The sequence below is a fragment of the Neovison vison genome, chromosome 11, assembly GCF_020171115.1.
Source record: "Neovison vison isolate M4711 chromosome 11, ASM_NN_V1, whole genome shotgun sequence".
Classification (NCBI taxonomy): domain Eukaryota; kingdom Metazoa; phylum Chordata; class Mammalia; order Carnivora; family Mustelidae; genus Neogale; species Neogale vison.
Window position 1 is genome coordinate 132,681,453 of NC_058101.1, and position 7,683 is coordinate 132,689,135.

A 7,683-nucleotide genomic window follows, 5' to 3' on the forward strand; every position below is an offset into this window, starting at 1 on the left:
CACACCCTCACAAGCAAGCACTGAAGACATGGGGAGCCCTCACAAAGAAGACAAATCTCTGTAACATTGGCTTTGAAAATTAGTTGGCTTTGAAACTTAGTAGTAAGTTTTTAACAATCACTGAGACTTAACAACTGTAACTTTAAAAATCAGCAAAATTGGCTCTGGGGGATCCAGAGGCAAGAGGAAAAGGAGTCCTCGTCCTTAAAGAGACAGCACAATGAACAGCCCCACTGAGAAATAGCATAGGAGCAGCAGCTTGAAAAACGTTTGCCATATACGATAGAAATTTATTTACCATTCTCAAAGTGTGTGGAGGAGAAGCAGAGATCTTTAGAAGACATCTCTAGAAAAAACAAAGCTGGTGGACACCATTTCCCTCCCGTACCCGCCCCCCCAAGACGCAGGACGCCTGGGCCAACCAGCATAGTGACAACACTCTCTTCCTAACTTACTAATAGCATACCCTAACCTAGCCACTCTCCTGCCACTTTGACCCATCTAGCATGAAACAGGAGGTTTTTAAAGCAGCGCCAGGTCCCTGCCCACAAAAGACCTGGGCAAACCTCATTAACATTGTCCTGTATTTTCCTATAGACCTGCTCCCTCCAATATGCCCTTGGCCAGAGCTATCCAATCTGTAAGCCTGACAGTGTGCAAGCAGCCCTGACAGGAGCTAGCACCAATCCAAAGTGACAGTGCCCTGGAGAGAGATAAAAATAACCACAGAGGACAGTTTGACTGCAGCCCCAACACTGAACTGGAGCCAGACATCTGGTCTGAATGCAAGTGCTGCTCACCAATGAAAGTTTCTCAGAGGACAACACAGGAAAGCACGCTGTAGTTCAATGCTACTACATCTCTGGAGAACACCAGTTTAACTCAACTTAAGCCCAGGGTGGCCCTACACAGGCCTATTAACAATATAGGGATCAAATCCTGCCCACAAAAGCAAGGAGAGCCATTGTAGATTGGACTAAGGGTGAATGTGACTCAACCATAAGACTAGGACCCACACAACATACATAAGAGCCATCCCTGAAGCCAAAGTTCATGTGAACAGACAACATTGCACTGTAGGGTACTACAGGACCTCATTTTCGTAAGACCAGTATTTTCAAGAGCAGGATATGTAACTGACCTTCCTAACACAGATAAACAGACACAGAGAATTAGATCAAATGAGGAGATAGAGAAGTATGTCCCAAATGAACAGCACAGAATCATAGTAAGAGAGAGGTAAATGAAAATGAAATAGAGATAAGTAATATCCTTGATGGAAAATTTAAAATAATGGTCATACTCATTGGACTTGAGAAAAGAATGGAGGACCTAAGCGAGACCTTCAAAAGAGACTAAAAATATAAAAAAGGAGCAATCAGAGATAAAGAACTCAATAGCTGAAATTAAAAATACACCAGAATGAATAAAGAGACTAGAGGAAGCAGAAGAATGGATCAGTGAGGGGCTCCTGGGTGGCTCAGTTGGTCAAGCACCTGCCCTAGGCTCAGGTCATGATCCAGGGATCCTGGGTGGTTGGGCTCCCTGTTCAGTGGGAAGCATGTTTTCCCTCTGCCCCTCTCCCTGCTTGTGTTTTCTTTCTCTTTCTCTCTCTCCCTCCTTCCTTCAAATAAATAAATGAAATCTTAAAAAAAAAAAAAAAAGGATCAGTGACCTGGAACAGAGTAATATAAGGTAATCAAGCTGAATAAGAGAAGAAATCATATTAAAAAAAAAAAAAGAATAGACTTAGGGAACTCAGTAATACCATCAAGTGTAACAACATTCACATTTATAGGGATCTCAGAAGGAAAAGAGAGAAAAATGGTGCAGGAATGTATTTGAAGAAATAGGTGAAAGATTCCTGAATCTGGGGAAGGAAACAAAAATCTAGATCCAGGAGGCACAGAGAGCCCCTGAAAAATCAACACAAGGTGGTTGGAACCAAGACACACAGTAATTAAAATGCCAAAAAGGAGCAACAGAGAATTTTAAAATCAGTAAGAGAAAAAAACAAACAAACAAACAAACAAAAACCAGTTACACACAAGGGAAATCCCATAAGTCTATAAGTTAATTATTCAGACCAGAAGGGAATGGCATGATATATTCAAAGTGCTGAAAGAAAAAAATCTACAACCAAGGATATTCTTTCCAACAAGGCTATCATTCAGATAGAAAGAGACAATAAGAGTTTCTTAGACAAATAAAAGTTAAAGGAATTTATGACCATAAAACCAGTCCCATAAGAAATGCTAAAGGGAACTCTGAGTGGAAAAGAAAGACCATAAGTAAGAGTAAAAAAAATACAAAGTACAAGAGTAGTAAATTTGAGTGTATCCATAAAAATTGGTCAAGAGTACACAAAATAAAAGGATGCAAAGTATGACACCATTTATCTAAAATGTGGTGAGGGAAAAGGAATAAAAATTTAGTGTTTTTAGAATGGGTACAAACTTAAGCAACCATCAACTGAATATAAACTGCTTTATGCACAAGATGTTATATATAAACCTGATGGTAACCACAAACCAGTAATAGGGGTGCCTGGATGGCTCAGTTGGTTGTGTCTGCCCTCAGCTCGCCATTATCTCGGGGTCTTGGGATCTAGTCCTGTGTCCAGGCTCTCTGCTCAGTGGGGAATCTGCTTCTCCCCCTCCTTCTGCCCCTCCCACCCTTGCTCATGCTCACTCTCTCTCCCTCTCCCTGAAGTAAATAAATAAAATCTTTAAAAAAAAATCAATAATAGATAAATAAAAAAGAATCCAAGTACATCATTGAACAGCAAACCATGAGAGAAGAGAGCAGGAGAGAAAAGGAAGAGGAAGAACTACAAACACAGCCCATGAGAAAGGTAACAAAATGGCAATAAGTACACACCTATGAATAATTACTTTGAATGTAAATGAACTAAATGTTCCAATCAAAAGACATAGTGAAAGAATTGACAAAAAGCAAAATCTATCTATAATGCTGCCTACAAGAGACTAATTTCAGATCTAATAACACATGCAGATCAAAAGTCAAGGGATGGAGAAGAATGTTTCTTTACCGTGCACATGAAAGTGAAAAGAAAGCCAAGGTAAAAATACTTATATTAGACAAAATAAACTTTTAAAAAAAATAAACTTATTTTTTAAAAGATTTTATTTATTTATTTGACAGACAGAGATCACAAATACTCAGAGAGGCAGGTGAGGGACGGGGAGCAGGCTCCCTGCTGAGCAGAGAGCCCAATGTGGGGCTCAATCCCAGGACCCTGGGATCATGACCTGAGCTGAAGGCAGAGGCTTTAACGCACTGAGCCACCCAGGCAAGCCAAGGACAAAATAGATTTTAAGACAAAAACTGTTACAAGGCACAGAGAAGGACACTATACAATCATAGAGGAAAACATCCAACAAGAAGATACAACAATCATACATATTTATGAACCCAACACAGGAGTACCTGAATACACAAAGCAGCTAATAACAAATATAAAGGGAGTAGTCACTAGTAATACAATGATAAAGGGACTTTAACACCCCACTTATATCAATGTGCAGATCATTCAAATGGAAAATCAACAAGAAAACAATGGTTTTGCATGACACATAAATACAAAGGATAAGAGAATACTGTGAAAAATTGTAATGCCAACAAATTGGACAACTTGGAAGAAATGGATAAATTCCTACAAACATACAACCTCCAAAAATGAATCAGGAAGAAACAGAAAATCTTAACAGATTATCAGTAATGAAAGTGAATCAGTAATCAAAAAATTTCCAAAAAACAAAAGTCCAGGACCAGAAGTCTTCATAGATGAATTCTACTCAATGTTTAAAGAAGAATTAATACCTGGGTTTCTCAAACTATTTAAAAAAATAGAAGAGGAAGGAAACATTCCAAAATCATTCTATGAGGTCACCATTACCTGATACCAATGGTATCAGATAAAGACACTTCAAAAGAAAAAAAAAAAAGAGAGAGAGAGAGAGAAATACAGGCCAATATCTCTGATGAACACAGATGTAAAAATCCTCAACATATTAGCAAACCAAATTCAATCATACTTTTAAAATATCATTCATCAAGATCAAGTGGGATTTGTTCCTAGGATCAAGGGTGTTTCAACACTTGCAATTCAAACATGGCACAGCACATCAATAAGAGAAAGGATAAAAACCATATGATCCTTTAACAAATACAGAAAAAGTATTTGAAAAAGTACAACATCCATTCTTGATAAAACCCTCAACAAAGTAGGTTTATAGGAACATACCTCAACATAATAAAAGGTCATATGTGAAAAACCCATACTCAATATCGCAGGTAATATCATACTCAATGGTGAAAAAAATGAAAGCTCTTCCTCTGAGATCAAAAACAACACAAGGACGTCCAATTTCACCATTTTATTCAACATATTACTAGAAGTCTTAGCCACAGCAATCAGACAACAAAAGGTCATAAAAGGCACCCAGAATGGTAAGAAAGAAGTAAAACTTTCACTATTTGCAGGTGACATAATACTCTATATAGAAAACCCAAAGACTCTATCAAAAAACTGCTAGAACTGATAAATGAGTTCAGTAAGGTTGCAGGATATAAAATTAATATTCTGAAATCTATTGCATTTCTAGACACTAATACTGAAGTAGCAGAAAGAGATATTAAGAAAACAATCCCATTTACAATTGCATCAAAAAGAACAAAATACCTAAGAATAAACTTAACCAAGGAGGTGAAAGACCTATACTATAAAAACTATGAAACACTGGTGAAAGAAACTGAAGAGGACACAAACAAATGGAAAGACCTTTCATGTTCATGGATCAGAAGAACAAATATTCTTAAAATGTCCATACCAACCAAAGCAAACTATTTAGGGATTTAATGCAATCACTATCAAAATAACACCTGCATTTTTCACAGAACTAGAACAAAAAATATATATGGAGCCACAAAGGACCTGAATAGCCAAATCAATCTCAAAAAAAGAAAACACTGGAGGTCTCGTATCTCAGATATCAAGATACATGACAAAGCTGTAGTAAGCAAGACAGCATAGTACTGTCAGAAGTACTTTTTTTAATTAAAAAAGAACAACAAATTATGGGAAAAAACATGCACTTCAAACAAAATAAGCAAATATCCATGAAAAGGAACAAATTAAAAATACTATAAATACAATCATAGTATCAGTGTGGTATTGGTGAAAGAAGAGACAACTAGATCAACTACAGGATAGAGTCCAGAAAGACACCCACACAAATACATTTTACTGATAGACAAAGGAGCAAAACCAATGCCACAAAATGTGCTAGATACCTTGATATTCACATGTAAAACTACATAAATAAATAAATCTAGAAATAGACTTTAAGCTCTTCAGAAAGGTTAACTCAAAATGTATCCTAGAACTAAATGTGAAATGCAAAACTATAAACTACTGGAAGATAACATAGGAGAAATTTTAGATGACCTCAGATTTGCCATAGACTTCTTGACTATAATACCAAAAATGCAAAAAAAAATTTTATAAGAGGGACTCTATTAAAGTTAAAAACATAAATGGAAGAATTGAAAGGAAGAATTAACTTTTGCTCTACAAAAGACACTGTCAAAAGAATGGTAAAACAAACCACAGACTAGAAGAAAATATTTGCAAAGACACAGCTGATAAAGGACTCTTATGCAGAACAAACAAGGAACACTTAAAACTCAACAGTAAGAAAATATACAATTCAGTTAAAGAACACCCCCAACACTTTAACAGACACCTTACCCAAGAAGATATACAGATGACAAATATGCATATATAAAGACGCTCCATCTCATACATCATTAGGAAACTTCTAATTGAAACAATAGTAAGATACTACTACACACCTATTATAATGGTCAAAATTCAAAACACTGACAACATTAAATGGTGAGGATGTGGAATAAAAGGAACTCTCATTCTCTGCTGGTAGGAATGCAAAATGGTACAGTCCCTTTGGAAGACAGTTTGGCCATTTCTTACAAAACTCAACATTCTCTACCATATAATATTGCAATCATGTTTTGGGTATTTATCCAAATGAGTCGAAAATGTTGTTAACACAAAAACCTTCACACAGATATTTATAGCAGCTGTATTCATAACTGCCAAAAAATGAAAGTAACAAAGATTCAGTAGGTGACTAGATAAATAAATGATGATACATCCATACCATAGAATATTTTTTTTTAAAGATTTTATTTTATTTATTTGAGAGAGAGAGACAGTGAGAGAGAGAATGAGCGAGGAGAAGGTCAGAGAGCGAAGCAGACTCCCCATGGAGCTGGGAGCCTGATGTGGGACTCGATCCCGGGACTCCAGGATCACGCCCTGAGCCGGAGGCAGTCGTCCAACCAACTGCACCACCCAGGCGTCCCCATACCATAGAATATTATTCAATACTGAAAATAATGAGCTATCAAGCCATGAAAAAACATAGAGGAAACTTAAATGTCTATTACTAAGTGAAAGAAGTCAACCTGAAAAGACTATATATTGTATGATTCCAACCACATGGCATAATGGAAAAGGAAAAACTATAGAGAAAATAAAAAGATTAGTGGTTGCCAGGAGATAGTCTGGATAGAGGCATTTTAGGGTAATGAAAGTACTCTGTATGATACTTTAATGGTGGCCACATGCCACCATGCATTTGTCCAAATCCATAGAATGTGCAACATCAAGAGTTGTACCCTAACATAAACTATGGACTCTGGATGACAATGATGCATTAATGTAGATTCAATGATTGTAATAAATGTACCACTGAGGTATGCTGATAATAGAGTAAGCTTTGCATATGTGTAGGAAGGAGGTATATAACTTCTTCTCAGTTTTTTTTTTTTTTAACATTTTATTTATTTATTTGACAGAGAGAGATCACAAGTAGATGGAGAGGCAAGCAGAGAGAGAGAGAGGGAAGCTGGCTCCCTGCTGAGCAGAGAGCATGATGCGGGACTTGATCCCAGGACCCGAGATCATGACCTGAGCCGAAGGCAGTGGCCCAACCCACTGAGCCACCCAGGTGCCCCTTCTTCTCAGTTTTGATTTGATCTTAAAGCTGCTCTAAGCTTTGCACAGTGGCAGTATCATAGCCAATGAGGTTTATCCGAGGCGTGATTATTGCTAATTGATCTTAAAACTGCCCTAAAATTTAAAGACTACCTAAAAATACTGGTAGTAAAAAATACAGACACTAAGTTACACAACAGAATAAATTTTAAATCAGTGAAGAGAAAATTAATGACTTGAAAGATGTTAATAAGAGGAGGTCGTACAAAACAGAACTCATATATAGATTCTAAATATATGAAAAATACTTTCAGGAGACATAGAAACTACCTCAAGTGGTTCCTACATATGCCTAAAAGAAATTCCAGAACAGAAAAATACTGGAGTTGAAATAATACTCTATGAATTAAAATCTGATCGTTTATCAGAAACAGAAATGTAGATGGGCAAGATTATTCAGATTGACAGTGAACTCTGAGTCCTGAACAAATCCAATTCATACACACATTCTAATAAAAAACCTAAATCAAAGATGATGAAATGGTAAAGGACAAAAAAAGGGCAAAAAAACAGGATGATAAATAAAAATACACAATAAAGCAGTAGAAATAAGTCCACAATTTTTAATCTAACATTAATTC

General features: G+C 36.6%; 1 pseudogene; it reads left to right on the forward strand.

Moving 5' to 3' along the window:
• Positions 1-7,099: 7,099 nt before the first annotated feature.
• On the forward strand, positions 7,100-7,253 carry LOC122890650 (annotated as a pseudogene).
• The last annotated feature ends 430 nt before the right edge of the window (positions 7,254-7,683 follow it).